The sequence below is a fragment of the Poecilia mexicana genome, unplaced genomic scaffold (assembly GCF_051168715.1).
Source record: "Poecilia mexicana isolate PSO_F unplaced genomic scaffold, ASM5116871v1 scaffold_12, whole genome shotgun sequence".
Taxonomy (NCBI): domain Eukaryota; kingdom Metazoa; phylum Chordata; class Actinopteri; order Cyprinodontiformes; family Poeciliidae; genus Poecilia; species Poecilia mexicana.
In genome coordinates, this window is record NW_028263381.1 from 16,308,055 (window position 1) to 16,325,876 (window position 17,822).

A 17,822-nucleotide genomic window follows, 5' to 3' on the forward strand; every position below is an offset into this window, starting at 1 on the left:
CACTTCCTTGCGCTGGTTTATGAGTGCTGACAATCTGAACTATAATGCTGTAAATAGGACATAATGCATTAATTGTGCAAGAGGTCTGGTCTGAGCTGTTACATGGCATGGGGAAATTAACATAATCTGATTATTAATTGGTTGCTTTCGCCTGATAATCCAGAAAAGAGCATCTGTTAATGTGAACATGACTTGGACTAAGGATTTATGCCACCAGGGTCAGACAATGTTTAAAACACAAACATCTGTTTCTTAACTGAAGGTTCATGGTTGACCCATGGCATTTATGGGAGGGTTTGCTCTTCTCTTGGATAGTCTGACTAGCTAAACACAAGTCTCAAATCTTTCCACCAAAGTCTCGAGAAAAGTCCAAAATAAAGTCATGAAACTCCCAAGTCCAAAGTCAAGGCATGCAAGCCTCGAGTCGAGTCCTAAACTTTTAATTTCAAATCTTAAACAAGTCATTTAAAAAAAACACGTAACTTAATCTGAGAAATAATCATTTTAATATTTCAAATTATGTTGAAAAGTGTTTTTATTTGCCAGAAGAGAACTTAAATATTGTCTACAAATCAGTGCTAATGTTGCCATTTACAAATAAAACATCCAGTAAATTTAGAAAATTATGAAAAAACCGATCGTAATATATATATATATATATATATATATATATATAAAACATTTAAACCAAAAACATATTTCCAACTGAAGCACTACAAACATGCTTTTACAATACTATGAGTCATGATTCTATCTGCCAGCCTCGATACACTGACTTTTCCTGGTTCTTTCATGATTTCATCAAGTCGAAAGTCATTAAATTTGTGGCTTGATTCTGACTTCATTCTAAATGCCATGACTTGAGTCCTCACTCTGTCACTTTTTAACACTTAAAAGTGACTGATGCTGTAATAAAGACAGCTAAAAGTACTCCATAATTATATACATGGCAGGGTGATAAGATGGTGTCATTGAGAATCCAACAAAGTCTTCCTTTTGCTCTGTACTAATTCAGCACTTAGCTTGTATCTGAAGACAGAACCCAGATCTGGGGACGATGGCACTCTTTGAGTCAGTTTTAGGTCAGAAAACCAGCACAATATTCTCCTACTGTGCTCAATGATCATAATATCTATTATTAGCAACACACCATAAAAATGCATTATGTTAAATTTTATGCATTCCAACGCTGCAGCAACACTTCTACAGACAAAAGATTGTACAGTCTTATGCATCTGCCTGATTTAATGAGGTCCAAATGACTGAGTCAATTTATCCCTCCTCCATAGTTTTGTATCCATAAAAAAATTCTATAGCATACAAGTTTAATTCTCTCAGTAAATTAATTTTTTGATGGATTATGGATAAAGTTTCTTAGAATTGTATAACCATATTTCAATTCAGTAAATAAATGTTAAACCTTTGGTAACCGTCAGACAAACAACATAAAATGTCTCATTTCATACCTGTTCTTTTTGCCTTTAAAAAGGCTGGCATTTAAGATTAGGACATTACATCAGATCAAACGTATAAAAAAAATACAGAAAAAACTATGTCAATAAGCTGCTTATAGGCTGTTAGTTTCAAAAGGTACATTTAATATTTCTAACTAGCCACACAGAACATTGTATTTTTAAAAGTACAGTGGAAACAAGCTCAAGCTCATATTTGAATCTCCTTAGACTTGGTAAAAATCTTTCAGAAGTGGAAAAAAAAAGTTGCAAAGCCTTTATTGTAGTGATTAAATTAAGACTGGCATGTAAATATGTTAGAAACAGAATTAGTCTCAACCACAAACACCAAAAAGTGCTTGTTTCTCATGTCAACCCTCATAGTAAACTTGTCAGCGAAACAACTGATTGGAGTCAACATCCCTCATCAACGTAGAATCGGTTTAAATTCAGAGAACACACACCAGCCAGCTTCTTCACCACCGAGACTGAAACCCTGAATTGTACAGCAATAGCAGCATAACTTCCCCATGTTGCAGCCAATCAAGATGACTGTGAATGAAATAACATAAGCCAAGCTAAAGAGCCAAGATGGCTGCTATTCAAAAGCAATGGTCATTACAAAAAAGAGAAAATAAAAAAAAAAGCCACCAGGATTTATGTTAAGGGTTTTCCAAGTTTTTTTCCCCCGTCTCTTTACAAGCCTCGTTGGTTACAGAGGAAAGATTCTGGCTGGCTGCTTGGCAAAGGAAATAAACAAGCTCATAAAAAAAGAAGTGAACACAAGAAAAGAGGATTGATTACTCTTTCAAGATTGTGTTTTTGTGTGCATTTGTTGGGAGTGTCCTATCAACACATCAGCTTCTTCTTACTGAAAAAAGTAATAGAGATATCTCCAACATTTTTCAAAGACATATAGGCATTTTATAAGACATTTAATTTAACAAGCGTCAGTGGTAAAGAGCTCCAGACCCAAAATCCAAGCCAATAAGTTTGACTCTTACTGGAGAGCTGCTCCACTGCCAAGCCGGCAACTCCACACCAACCATGGTGCCAGGCTGAGCTTCTGCTGCTAAAACATGGAACCAGTGCCGACTGACAGACTTCATGCTACATTATAAAAACAAACAGAAAAACAAACCAAAATCTTCCAATTGTTTTATTTTTTGTGTTTTGTGTTGGCCATCATTAGGACTGCAGAACGGTTTTAAAGTAAATAAATACAATCAGAAATGCAAGAACCTTTATACAAGGAAACTATATCCATCACTGTTACGGGAATATTCATGAAACTGAGCAAATACAGCAGAAAACATGTAGCATCGTCTCTGCTTTATGCTGTGAGTTTTCAATTTTTGTCATGGGTTTGAAAATATACAGTATGTTAAGGTAAGGGTGCATATTCTCTACAGAATACACACAAGGAATACTGTTTCCATAATCTTAGTCAAGATAGCCAGACAAAGCGCTAATATGAGGTAGGGCTGGGCAATATATCGAGTATATTCGATGTACCGCGATAATTTCAATTTATGATAGTTAAAATGGCTATATTGCAACTACCGAGTATAAATTGTTGTTCAAATAATAAGCTGTCGCTGTGAGTATGGTTTATCCGACACCCTATGAATGCATCACTAGTCCCTCCCAACCTGAAAATTTTCTATCAATCATGCTGCGCAGAGAAAAACAAACATGGTGACAGCGAGAGTTTGAGGCGAGCCGTGAATGAGACGGTAACTGAAGAATCAGATGAACTAGTCTAGTTCCGAAGAGAAACAGCACCGGATCAATAAATTGGCAGTAGTTTTGATTTTATATGGAGGACATCGAACAAAATGAGGTAATTTGCAAAACATGTTATAAAACTATTGCCACAAAAGGGTGTACCAAAAATGTATTCCCCCCTAATCGGACTACTCTTTTACAAACAGTTGTTGCGTTGACGTCACACCGTTCATAGCCGCGCTGCCGCGGTAGAACTAGTCCGTTAAAGTGAAACCTGGAGACGTAGGTAGGACTCATTTAATGCTATGCAATGGGAAAAATAACTCAAAACTACTCATTCTTTTGTCCTCGGTCTCTGTCTGCTTTACGATACACGCAGACTCGTTGCCATAGCAACTGACAACAACGCAACTTTATGTGTCAGGATTCAGTACCAAAAACACTCAAGCATTAACCTACATAGAACATAACATTCAGTTCCTTACAGTTTTCGGTTTTTAGGCTTGATGTGTATTTTGCGATTATTAATGAGTGATCGCAGTGGTAGATTAGCCACCTCTGCTATTAGCCACGCTAACACAGCGGTGGCTGATTAGCCAATTTAAATTAGCTAATTTACTGATGACCTGTCAGTTTGTGTGTAGGGCGCCTTTTTATTTTTAAGTTGAACCAAAACACACCTTATTCCACAGCACATCTATATGTTAAGTTTGTCAAAGTCAAGCATAACTGACCTACTTCCCTCTCCCTCGCTAATTTTTTCTTAGTTAAAACTTATTTCTCACCTTGTTATCTAGTGGTAGTGTAGACAGTTCATAACAAAATACTGCATCCCTTTTTATATTAGCTTACATTTAAGACTAGCAGGGAAATGGGGGCAGGAACTTGCGTGGGTGACATCATGTTGCAAGGGGTCTATAGTTTAAAATAACATTGGAGCTCGAATACTGTGATATATATTGTCTATCGTGATATAGCAAAAATATATCACAATATTAGATTTTCCTCATATCCCCCGGCCCTAATATGAGATCACAATTTAAAAACATGTTTTATATTGAATGTGTACATTATCAATAGGTTCTGTAGCTATAGAACCAAGAGGGTCGATAAATGTAGATATCAAGATGCAATGAGCCAAAAACAAGATAAATTATATTTTACATAGATAATTGTAAAAAGGTGCTTATTTTTCAGAAAATAATTTTGATATTTTTTAGATAATGAAATGGAAAAAAAAAGTTGGGAACTGCAAACAGTTTCCAGATTCATATATATATATTTATTTATTTATTTTATTTTCTCACTAAAATTAAGACTTGAAAAGTGTCAACATTAAAGTCCATAACATTTTAAGACTTTTCAAGTTGGGACCTTAAGAGTACAGTCCAACTCAAAGAATATGATCCAATTTTAAATAAATAGGATTTTCATATGAACAAATAACTTGTGAACCGTTCAAATGTTCCTATACCAGCCTCCTGATATAATGTCAGAGGGACAGTTTTCAGTTGCCTGAGCAGGCTGCATCAGCCACGGTGAGCTGACCTGAACACCACCTGGCAAAGAAAGTCCAGCATGCTGCCCTCCTCTAACTCCATCTAATCTCCTTCTCTTCCCATCTTTCTTCTTTGAGCCTAACTTTGAGCCTGTAGCTACTGTGTGTCTGCTCTTACTGCCAAGTTCACTCAACTGCAAACACTGAACGAGTCTTTTTAAGAGGCGTAGTCACTCCCCCGGCCGTGTGAAAAGGGGTCATTGTGCCACACCAGACTGACTGTAAAGCTTTCCTTTCCCTCTTCTGCCTCCTCCCTGTGCTCCAACACAGATGGAAATGTTGAATCACATTTTTAAGACATAAAAGTTTAAATGCACAGAGCTCATTCATCTAAGAAAAACAAAACAATATGTCCGTGTAATAAACACATGACACGGACAGTGAAATCAGATTTAATCTGCAATGGATGCCATTGTCTTTAGCTCATACTTCAAAACTGCATCTACTAACAAATCTATGACTTAAACCTATTTTTTGTAAAATACCAGAGACATAGAGTGTAGTTAGCTCACCCACACTCCCAACTTGAAAGAGAAAGAAGTCTCACGGCTTTATTGTCACTTTCCTAAAATAATGGACTATGCCATTTTTTTCAAAAGCAATTTAAAAAATATATATATATATATATATATATATATATATATATATATATATATATATATATATATATATATATATATATATATATATATATCCCCTTTTTATTGCCAAAAGATCATTCGGGGGAAAAAAAATCACTTTTGGCCAAATATTACTTCGGCTATTATTTTAGGAAGGTGACGTTATGAAAGATAAAGGGAAGATTAAAAGCTCTTACACTTAATTGCTTGAGAAAAAGGATGAGTGGGTGTTTAGACATCTGTCTGGTAACAAAAAGCAGCCTCATAAAACTCATAAAAACAGCTACCCCTACTGCTTGGCAACCAGAGTTATTTTGTGAATCAGCAGACAACAGTCAGCTGAAGATAACACCATTAATTAATTAGCAAACATCACTTTGCGTGGATCAAAGTTACTTTATAAAGGGGAAGGCAACAAAACACAGGGTATTCTGCTTAATTAAGAAGTTAATTTTAAAACCATTACTGAACGTAGTACTGGTTACTCTAAATTTCTTTACGTTTTCCACCATTGGGCATATCTCTAACAAAATGAAGAAAATATCCTGTAGACTGCTGTCTAACCATTTTATAAATTGTATTTTAAGATTAAAGTCATGATGGTGAGAAAATGTATATTCTGCTTTTAGATTTAAGTCCAAATATCAGAATAAATTGAAAAAGACATCTCAAAGATGAGGCGAATTGCTAAAACTGACATTTTCTTTTCATGGACGTTCATGAAACTTGCATGTGTGCCTATACACGCACTATGCACACATTAATGTTTGTCAAAGAGAAGCCTTTTTTTTTATCTAAGCCTTTTCTAATAGACCAACAGATGCACAAAATTCATGATTGTCTCACGTTTTTGCGATAATTTCATTTTGGCAGTTGATATTCTTTTTCCACATCATTTTGACTTTTCTTTCCCTAATCATCATTTCAACATATGAAACAACAAATCTGACAGATGTACTTCTAATTGCTTCATCCTTAAAACCACATTCTATTTGCAATGAAGCATCACCCACATAAAGCACTCATTGCTGGGATGATGAGAGGATGGACCGTCAAAAAGTGATCTTATGCTCCGTGTACGCCATCCTCTGAAGCCAAAGTAGTCTTGAGAGGTATGAAATATCGAGAATGTGTAACTTTGTGTGTGCCTGAGCCTGAGTTTGTGTGTTTCTGTTACACAACGGGAGGGTTCTTCCCATCTGCGCCTCTCTGCAGCACCCCACATCCCGGACCGCTGAAGCGAGAAACGACAGCTTTGCCTCGCACTCTGCCTCCCTCAGTCTTCCTCACAGCACTGTCCCACTCTTTATTAGCATCATCCACTCCCCACAAAACATACACTCTCTTCACCCTTCTTTCTGTATTATCAACATTATCTGAAAACATAAAAATACACATCAAATTGTGCAGCTCTTATTGCGGTCATCCAGCTTGCGCTGTCTCACGTCTGCTTAATCCGAGTAGAAAACATGACCAGTCTGCAGGGTGTTAAATATTTTTACATCTTGAGCTCAAATTTATGATTATCTCACTAAATGCATCACTGTCTGCAACACATGCTCCCCTCCTCCTCCTCCTTTCTCCTCTCCTGCCCAAAATCCATCTCCATCCTTGCCTTACAGCTTGTCAAACGTCCCACCGGGCTCATCATTGTGGAAAATATGTTAAAACAAAGAGGGCAGATAGTGCTGTTGTAACCCAGGGTGGAAAAACTGCTCTTAGTCCCGCCTTACTGCCCCATTGGTTAGAGTGACAGTCAGTCACACAATGCATGCAGCCAATTGACACACCTGATGTAACTATTTAGGCTTGCTCCAGCTTTCCCCAGTCAGGTGTGAGGGGGAGAGCTGGAGACAAAGGAGCTACAGGTTGGTGTTCTCAAACAATCAGTTATCTTTTTGTTTGTAATGCACTTTTTAACCTTACAACATAAAAATCATGTAGATCCAAAAAATCCAGTGAGTTTGGAGCCTTGAAGCTGCCATGCTCCCAACTACTATTGAAATTGGTGAGTAGTGATCACAATGTTTTGTTGAATTTAGCATGTTGGTTGGTAACTAATGCTAATCGTGATCAATTGTTGTAATTTAACTTCTTTAAGATGATGAGATAAATGTTTCTTCATTTGGTCTGATAGATTAGATATATTGCATTTATTTCTGAGTGAAACTGAAAACTCTAGTTAACTAGCCGGCTGGAAATTTACTGGTCCTGTTTATTTTAATACAGGCCAGGTGATCCCTTTTTAGGGTAAAAGATGGCGAGCTTCTGAAAACTGGCTGGAGCCAGGAGAGCCCCAAGAATCACTTCATCCTGGTCTGGTCTGTATCAATTCCCCCTCCATCTCACCACTCAGGCACACACTCCATTACTCATCTTTTCATCCGAAAGAACTTGCGCTGGGACATTATCAACTTAAATATCCGGATAATTCAACCATGGACTTCTGAATGTGTGTCGGTCAGGTTTTGGACTGACCAGCGGGGAAATCAATACCAGTTGTGCACAAATCAATGAAGGACGGCCGCAGTACTGTGTATATTTTTTTGTTTGTTTTTTATTTTTTGGTCCTATGTATGTTTGTCTTGCATTGTCAACTTTAATTTTTGTCTAATACATGGTATTGAAAGTAGTTCTTTTGTATTGTTTTATTGATTACTGACAACAGCTCCAGCAGATGAATTCTAGTCTTCTGATTTTTTCCATCCAGTCCTTTTACACTTTAAATAGTGCTACATTATTGGCGAGCTAGCCAGGAGCTGTTTGATCAGTAATTAATAGAAACCGGGTTGAGTAAAGTTGCACAAATAAGTTTTGGTTCCTACTCACCAATTCAATTTCCATTATGGAGGTTTTTGAAACTCTTGGTCTAAAAATCCCTAATACAGTATTGATTGATGGAGTCTCAGAGAACCCCACTGATGAACTTGTTGATTTTCTTGAACAGTATGGTGATATTAAGCAGAGAACTACCATCGATTCATGTGAATCAGAATTTGATCAAATGTTGGTTGTTGAATTTGATTCTGGATTGTCTTTAGCCCGCTTATCTTCAATATTACCATATACATTTACATCAAGTGTGGGTGATAAATTTCATATTGAAAGTTTACCTGAGATTTATGCCTCAAAGGTTGGTGGTTTAAAGACAAATGAGTATTTGGCCGATTTACAAGAAATTGCCAAAATGTCCGGAAAAAATTATACTCAAGTTCTCACAGAAGTGATGTCCCAGATACAGCAGTCTATTGCAGAGTTCTGTCCTGTGGTGCCAGAGAAGGCAAAAGAGGAACAACTTGCAGATGAAGATGGAGGGCAGCAGCCATCAGCTCATGCCACAACTCGACTCCCTTTTCCTCTGTCATCCCTCTCGCAGTCGGTTCCTCTCCCATCCAGTTCTGCTGTCTCCAACAGAGCTGAAGTGCCAGGTCAGGAGAGGCGGTCTACACCTATTTCCGTTGGGGATCTTAGTCCTCCTGAGGTGCAACGGTACGTTGTGGAGCATGTTGTTAGGAGTGGGGACAGCTCTCTGCATATGCACACATCCCATAGATTGAGAGCATTCTCTGGAAAAGTCCCCAGGCCAAGTCATGAGACAGACTATGACACGTGGCGTTCAAGTGTTGAATTAGTTCTTCAAGATCCCTCTATGTCACAGTTGCAATGTACCAGACTAATTCGTGACAGTCTACTTCCACCTGCCTGTGATATAGTGAAACATTTGAGTCCTGACACGTTACCAAAAGTATACATGGAACAACTTGATTCAGCTTATGGAACTGTTCAAGATGGAGAGGAGTTGTATGTTAAATTCATGGACACCTATCAGGACAGTGGAGAAAAGCCGTCTGCCTATTTGCAGCGTCTGCAGGTTGTGTTACAGCATGCAGTAAAGAGAGGAGGTGTTTTGGAGAAGGACACGGATGCACGTCTGTTGACTCAATTCTGCAGAGGGTGTTGGGACAACAATCTAATCTCAGAACTTCAACTTAAACAGAGAAAAAATAACCCACCATCATTTGCTGAGTTTTTGTTGTTACTTAGAACTGAAGAGGACAGGGAAGCGGCAAAGACCTTGAGGATGAAGCACCATTTGGGAACCACTAAACAGAAGGTTGCATCTCAGGTCCAGTTTGCACATACTGATCAGGAAACTAACTTGTGTGTTGCTCTGAATAACATGACTAAACAGCTTTCACAACAGATGGCTGCAATACAGCAGCAGCTCACTGCTTTAACAGCAGGTCAAATGGGCACTAAGCTATCTTTTGCTGAAAAAATTACTTCAAAGCCTAGTGTGAAGAAGACTGTTAAAGATGTAAAATTCGGCATTTCTAGCTCTAAACCTGGGTTTTGTTTTCGTTGTGGGGAGGATGGCCATATTAAGCCTCAATGTGATAATGAGCCCAATTCAGCATTAGTCAGTGCAAAGCGGAAAATGTTTTATGACAAACAGAAGAGACAGAGACAAAATCCCTCTCCTTCAGCACATTTAAACTAGTTCCAGTTCCTGTTGAGGGACGAACAGGAACTGAGCTGGACCAACTTTGTCCCGCAAAAAGAGAGTCTGTTAAGTGTGCAAAAATGCAGACAAAAACCAAAATTAACTTACCAAAAGGATTAATTGGATCCAGATGTACAGCAGAAGTCAACATTGCTGGCCATAGCTCTCAATGTCTTCTAGATACCGGCTCTCAAGTCACAACAATTCCAGTTTCTTTCTTCAATGAGCATCTCTCAGGTCAACCAGTGCACTCATTAAATGACCTACTTCATGTTGAAGGGGCTGCAGGTCAACAAGTTCCATATTTGGGTTATGTTGAAATACCAATAACTTTTCCAAAAGACTTTATTGGGAGTGAACTAACAGTTGAAACCCTTGCTTTGGTTGTTCCTGATGTGAGACCTGGATTTCCAGCTTCAGTACTAATTGGCATGAATACACTTGAAATTCTCTATGAAAAGTTTTGTTCAAGTGATTGTCCCACATTTCAACCTACCTCATATGGGTTTAAAACAGTTCTGCATCAGTTAATGCATCAGCAGAACTGTGGCAATCATTTGGGTGTTGTGACTCTCCATAGCAAAACCCCTGTGCTTATTCCAGCTGGTTGCACAGTGGTGGTCGAGGGATGTGCCAAGCTTTCTTCTACAGCCAGTCAGTGTGCTGTCGTTCGGCACCCGGTTTCAGGCCTGCCGGGTGGCCTGGTTGTCAGTAGCTGTCTGGTTGCACTTCAAGCTGACTCACTCAATAAGGTTCCAGTTGCTGTTTCCAATGAAACAAAGCAAGTCATTTCCATACCAGCTTTAGGTATCGTTGCTGAACTGGAAGCCTATGCAGGTATCATCTCAGAGCACCATGTGACCAACCATACAGCTGAGAAAACATCAACAGCATCTTTGAAAATCAATTTTGGTGAGTCTCCAATACCATCTGAATGGAAGGAAAGAATCATAACAAAGTTAAATGCCATACCTGAAGTTTTTGCCCATCATGATTTAGATTTTGGTTGTACTAAGCAAGTGAAACATCACATTAATCTTCATGATAATACTCCTTTCAAACATCGTGCGAGACCGATTCACCCACAAGATATAGAGGCTGTTCGCAAACACTTACGTGAACTTCTGGATGCTGATGTTATCAGAGAATCTGAATCTCCTTTCTCATCTCCAATTGTTGTTGTTAAGAAAAAAAATGGAGACATTCGACTGTGCATTGACTACCGTAAACTTAATTTACAAACTGTCAAAGATGCATATGCTTTGCCCAACTTGGAAGAATCATTTACAGCTCTCAGGGGATCAAAATGGTTTTCAGTGCTTGATCTGAAATCTGGTTATTATCAGATTGAAATGAATGAATCAGATAAAGCTAAGACCGCTTTTGTTACTCCACTTGGGTTTTGGGAGTTTAACCGAATGCCTCAGGGGGTTACAAATGCACCATCAACCTTTCAAAGATTGATGGAGAAATGCATGGGTGACCTGCATTTGAAAGAGGTCTTGGTTTTTCTGGATGACTTGATCATATTCTCAAACAGTCTTGAAGAACATGAAAACCGTCTGCTGAGAGTTCTAAATCGTCTGAAAGAATTTGGATTAAAACTTTCTCTGGAAAAATGTAAATTTTTCCAAACATCTGTTAGATATTTGGGTCACATTGTTTCAGGGAAAGGTGTTGAGACAGACCCAGAAAAGATTTCCACAGTGAAATCCTGGCCAATTCCTACTAATTTGAAAACCTTGAAATCTTTTCTGGGATTTACTGGCTATTATAGACGTTTCATAAAAGGATATGCCACTATTGCCAAGCCTCTTAACAATCTGACCCGTGGGTACCCCCCAACTAATAAACCCTCAAGAGTACAATCTTCTAAGTGCCCACAGTTTGATCCAAAGCAACCTTTTGGTTCCAGGTGGACTCCTGAGTGTCAGCTGGCTTTTGATACCCTGATTGACAAACTTACTACTGCACCAGTCCTGGGGTTTGCTGATCCTGCACTACCTTACATCCTTCACACAGATGCCAGCACCACTGGACTGGGTGCTGCCCTGTACCAGGAACATGAGGGGAAGCTCAGGGTAATAGCTTATGCTAGTCGAGGTTTGTCAGCCAGCGAAAGTCGTTATCCAGCTCACAAACTTGAATTCTTAGCACTGAAGTGGAGTGTAACAGAAAAGTTTCAAGATTATTTGTATGGAGCGGATTTTATAGTTGTCACTGATAATAATCCACTTACTTACATCCTAACCTCAGCTAAGCTGGATGCTACCAGTCATCGTTGGCTGGCTGCACTTTCTACTTTCTCCTTTAAGTTGCAGTATCGAGCAGGGAAACACAACCAGGATGCTGATGCACTCTCTCGTCGTCCCTGTGAAAATCCTGTCATAGATGAGGTTGCACATAAAGATCAGGAACTTATCTCTCAGTTTGCTCAACAACATCTTTTAGACAATAGCAACAATGAGATATCACCTGAAGTGATGGATGCAATTTGCCAAAGCCGTCTGGTTCGGACTCAAGTTGAAAGTCTTTTGGTTGAATCACTCTCAGTCAGGGCAGATATAATTCCTGTGGACTACTCTGAAGAGGCACATGGTCTTCCTGTTGTTCCTGCAATGTCTCATTCTGACCTAAAAGACCATCAGAGAGCTGATCCTAGTGTCAGGGAAGTTATCCATCAGTTGGAGTCAGGTGAAAAAATTCCCCCAACAGTTAGGAGTGAACTTCCAGAACTTCATCTTCTCCTTAGAGAACTAACTAAACTGGAGATGATTGATGGCATTCTTTACAGGAAACGGCAAGAAAATGAGCAACATGTATATCAACTGGTCCTTCCAGTAGACCTCCGTGAATCTGTTCTTCATAGTCTTCACAATGACATGGGCCACCCGGGAATAGAGCGAACCCTGGATCTTGTTAGAGCTCGATTCTATTGGCCTAGAATGGCTATGTATGTGGAGCAGAAAATAAAGGCATGTGGACGTTGTGTTCGTCGAAAGACTCCGACAGAGAGAGCTGCTCCATTAGTTAACATTCGGACTTCACGTCCATTGGAGCTTATTTGTATGGATTTTCTCAGTCTTGAGCCGGATACCAGCAATACCAAAGACATTCTTGTGCTGACAGATCATTTCACCAAGTTTGCCATTGCCATTCCAACACCGAATCAAAAGGCAAGAACGGTCGCCAAATGTCTTTTGGACAATTTCATTATCTATTTTGGATTACCAGAAAGACTTCATACAGATCAAGGTTCTGATTTTGAGTCCAAACTGATAAAAGAGCTGTGTGCTATGACAGGAATTCAAAAGTGTCATACAACACCATACCATCCCAGAGGAAACCCTGTAGAAAGGTTTAATCGCACACTGCTAGCAATGTTAGGAACTCTTGAACCCAAACAGAAGTCAAAATGGAAAGAATATGTTAAACCTCTCGTTCATGCGTACAATTGTACCAGGAATGAAGTGACAGGATATAGTCCTTATGAACTTATGTTTGGACGCTGTCCTCGACTCCCGATTGATCTTGCTTTTGGTCTTCCTGTCTGTGAAGAGAAATGTCCATCACATTCGCAGTATGTACAGAACCTGAAGTCACGGTTGAGAGAGAGTTATCAGATAGCATCAAAGAACTCTGCCAGAAGTGCTAAAAGAAACAAGACTCGGTTCGATCAGCGGGTTCTACCATCCAAGCTGGAAGTTGGAGACAGAGTACTTGTGCGGAATGTGAGACTCAGAGGTAAACACAAACTTTGTGATAAATGGGAACAAGATGTATTTGTAGTGGTGAAGTGTGCTGGAGACCTCCCAGTTTATACAGTAAAACCAGAGTGCAAAGATGGCCCACTACGCACTCTACATAGAGACCTTCTTCTTCCATGTGGTTTTCTCCCTCTGACAGATGCTGAAAGACCAACTGAGACAGTTCCAGTCACAAAACCCCAGACACGTCAACACACCAAGAAATGGCAAGGATCTCCTGAGGATTCTGCAGAAGGCGAGAACAGTGAGCAAGAAGAGATTCCATTCTATTTAGTTCCACCTCCAGTAGAATTCAAAGTGGAGAAAACGCTCAGAAAGTCATCACCTCCTGATGTAGAAAATTCTGTTGTCCCAATAGTTTCTCCAGTGGAAAAACAACCTGTTGAAATTCTTTCAGATTCTGAGAGTTTGAAGTCAGTTGTTGAAGTGGAATCAATTGAACCAGAATCTAGTGTCGAAGAGCAACCTGATGTTTCTGCAGAACAAGTTCCACCTCATCCTGAAGATCTACCTGATCCAGGCAACCCAGTTGGTGAAACTGTTCCTGATTTTGAAATTTCTTTAAACAGATCCCCAAACCTTGATGGCATAAATCAAATTAATGACATCTCTCCAAGACGCTCAACACGTCACAGAGTGGCGCCTAAACGGCTTCAATATACTACTTTAGGCAATCCGCTCGTCTCAGTTGTTCAAACTTTATTGCACAGTTTGTCTGATGCTTTAGTTTTGACACCCACCACTTCCAGTAATGTTCACATTGTTTAATGTTTACATGTCACGGGACGTGCATGATTTAAGGGGGGGAGGGTGTAACCCAGGGTGGAAAAACTGCTCTTAGTCCCGCCTTACTGCCCCATTGGTTAGAGTGACAGTCAGTCACACAATGCATGCAGCCAATTGACACACCTGATGTAACTATTTAGGCTTGCTCCAGCTTTCCCCAGTCAGGTGTGAGGGGGAGAGCTGGAGACAAAGGAGCTACAGGTTGGTGTTCTCAAACAATCAGTTATCTTTTTGTTTGTAATGCACTTTTTAACCTTACAACATAAAAATCATGTAGATCCAAAAAATCCAGTGAGTTTGGAGCCTTGAAGCTGCCATGCTCCCAACTACTATTGAAATTGGTGAGTAGTGATCACAATGTTTTGTTGAATTTAGCATGTTGGTTGGTAACTAATGCTAATCGTGATCAATTGTTGTAATTTAACTTCTTTAAGATGATGAGATAAATGTTTCTTCATTTGGTCTGATAGATTAGATATATTGCATTTATTTCTGAGTGAAACTGAAAACTCTAGTTAACTAGCCGGCTGGAAATTTACTGGTCCTGTTTATTTTAATACAGGCCAGGTGATCCCTTTTTAGGGTAAAAGATGGCGAGCTTCTGAAAACTGGCTGGAGCCAGGAGAGCCCCAAGAATCACTTCATCCTGGTCTGGTCTGTATCAATTCCCCCTCCATCTCACCACTCAGGCACACACTCCATTACTCATCTTTTCATCCGAAAGAACTTGCGCTGGGACATTATCAACTTAAATATCCGGATAATTCAACCATGGACTTCTGAATGTGTGTCGGTCAGGTTTTGGACTGACCAGCGGGGAAATCAATACCAGTTGTGCACAAATCAATGAAGGACGGCCGCAGTACTGTGTATATTTTTTTGTTTGTTTTTTATTTTTTGGTCCTATGTATGTTTGTCTTGCATTGTCAACTTTAATTTTTGTCTAATACATGGTATTGAAAGTAGTTCTTTTGTATTGTTTTATTGATTACTGACAACAGCTCCAGCAGATGAATTCTAGTCTTCTGATTTTTTCCATCCAGTCCTTTTACACTTTAAATAGTGCTACACTGTGATAATCCTAAACACAGCAGCTGGAGAATTAGCCAGCCATTTGCTGGAGACAGACTTTCTGGGCTTGCAGCTACCTTCAAACAATCCTGATTGTGTTGTGTGGAGTGTAATGACTTTTGCTGTTGTGCTAAAATATTGATGGGATTTGCCTTTTAATTGACATGATGCAAGATGTTTTTTGCTTTCAATGCAACAGCGGTGCTTTGATAATCGCATCCTGTTTGGAAAGGCATTTTAGCTAATTCCACCAGGGTTCCCAATTCTTTTCAGATAAATGAATTATAGATGCAGTGAGACCTGTGAGCAAACGCGGACTGCAGATGCTAATGGTATTAAGAGTGACAGTAACATGTTGGGAACTGAATCCTGTGTTGCAACAGCTTAAAAGGCATTTGAGATGATTGCAATAACTTTGTGAAGCAGCAGCTTAAGACAATCTTTACTTTCAATGCTTTCCTTCTTTTGCAGCTCACCCTGGTTGCAGGCATGTGATGCCTGTCTGGTCAAACAGGGCGCCAGTCCAGCGACTCAAAATACTACTCACTTCCACAGCCGAATCCCACTGACAGGCAACTCACCAAAATGTGCATGGCTTCTACTAACCGCACCTTAGTAAACAACATTCCAAGTTTTAAAATTATACCAAATATTTGAGCCACCCGAGCAGTGTTTGCTTTCAGCTCTTACGACCTGGCATGGCTTGTACAATGGAAAATTTCTGAGCAAATTACAGAAAACCAAGTCCTGGTAGCCCAGTTACCCAGATAGTCCATGACTTTGTTTCTAAGCACCATATCCTTGTAGCTGTGCTGTTCCAAAAGCTCAAGGTTAGTAACTGAGTGCAGGCAGATTACTAGATAAAGGCACTAAAACTAGATGTTTACATATGCTGTATTGACAAAACCCTTCAGTCCTATTCCTGTCTGACTTTAGATCACACTAACCTTTACCTGTTTAGATTAGTCAGGATAACTACAACTATTTCTATTTACTAAGTACAAGAATAATGAGTGAGATTTAAAAAAAATAAAAATACCATTACTTTCTTAAATTTCGGAAGCTTGGCCCATTCCTCCTGATGGAATAAGGCCTGTTTTGCAGGCCTTATCTTTAATCCTCTTCATAACTCATGTGGCTGTGTGGCTGAGGTTTGTTTCATCAAACCACAGGAAATGTCTCCAAAATGTTCTTTGTTCCAGAGTGCTTTTGCAAACTGTAATCTGGGATTTTATATTTCTTTTGGAGTAATTGCTTCTTCCTCTCTGACTGGTTTTTCGTCCCACATTGTGAAAGGACTTGTTTCACTGTAGACAATGGCACTCTTTCACTAGCCCTAATCATGACATGATTTGCTTTTGTTTTGGGGTTAATGGACACATTTCACACCAACCAGTCCAGGACACTGGACCATCTCCTTTTTGAACCACATGAGGACAGGACAATCCCATGCTGTTTGTCTATTGAACAGATAAATGTGTCACCTTCAGAAATCTTAAAGTTGCATTCAAAGATAAACCAGACAGTTTTGCTCCTGATATTGAAACTGATATATTTAGATTTTCCCATGATGTCACATGAGGAAGCAGTGTGATTAGGGTGGCTTAAAGTAAATCCATAGGACAGTTTGCGATCAAAAAAGTACAAAGCCAATGGCATTATAAACTTCCAGGTATGTTTCGGACTTTAAGGAAAGTAATAATAATCATCTGCAAAAAAAAATAAATAAATAAAAGATCTCAAATTTTCTGCCATTTAACAAATAGAACAAATGTAGGTAATCCTAATGGATCTAAAACAGGAAATATCAGCCTAATGTAAGGTCAGGCTGCGAAACAAAAAGGACTTGTTTTTTTTGTATACAGCATATTTAAAGAATGGTGGGAACTGTAAATGTCGGTGAAGACATTATGTTTGTAATTCAGGAAAAAAATCACCTTGCATCTCTTTTTTTTTGGAGGATGAAAAAGAAAAGAGAAAAAGCCAGGTAGGCAGGAAGACACCTGCTATTTAAATTATGTACAAGAGCCAGAGGCCTGAGAAAGACTAGACTTTTAGTTTCAACTCAGACTGGCCACATTCATTGTTCACCCACCCGACTGACATTCCAAGAATGAGCAGAGGTGGATCTTTCATCAGGCTCCCACAAGGCCGTCCAAAGGACACACATTTTGGCATATTTGACTGCACACACCAGTCCAACTAACATTATCAATCACTAATGCTTTCATCCAACATGTGGTTTTAAGAGGAAAGCTATATTATACAAAGCAGAGTCAGTGCCAAGATTATTTAAGCATGACTAACTTCAGCATAACAAAGATTAGTGATAGCCGT

General features: G+C 39.2%; 1 protein-coding gene across 1 annotated transcript in view; it reads right to left on the minus strand.

The window, feature by feature from the left end:
• Nucleotides 1-17,822, minus strand: part of bcr (BCR activator of RhoGEF and GTPase) — an 83,910-nt gene that overhangs the window by 63,362 nt on the left and 2,726 nt on the right. The window lies entirely within an intron of this gene.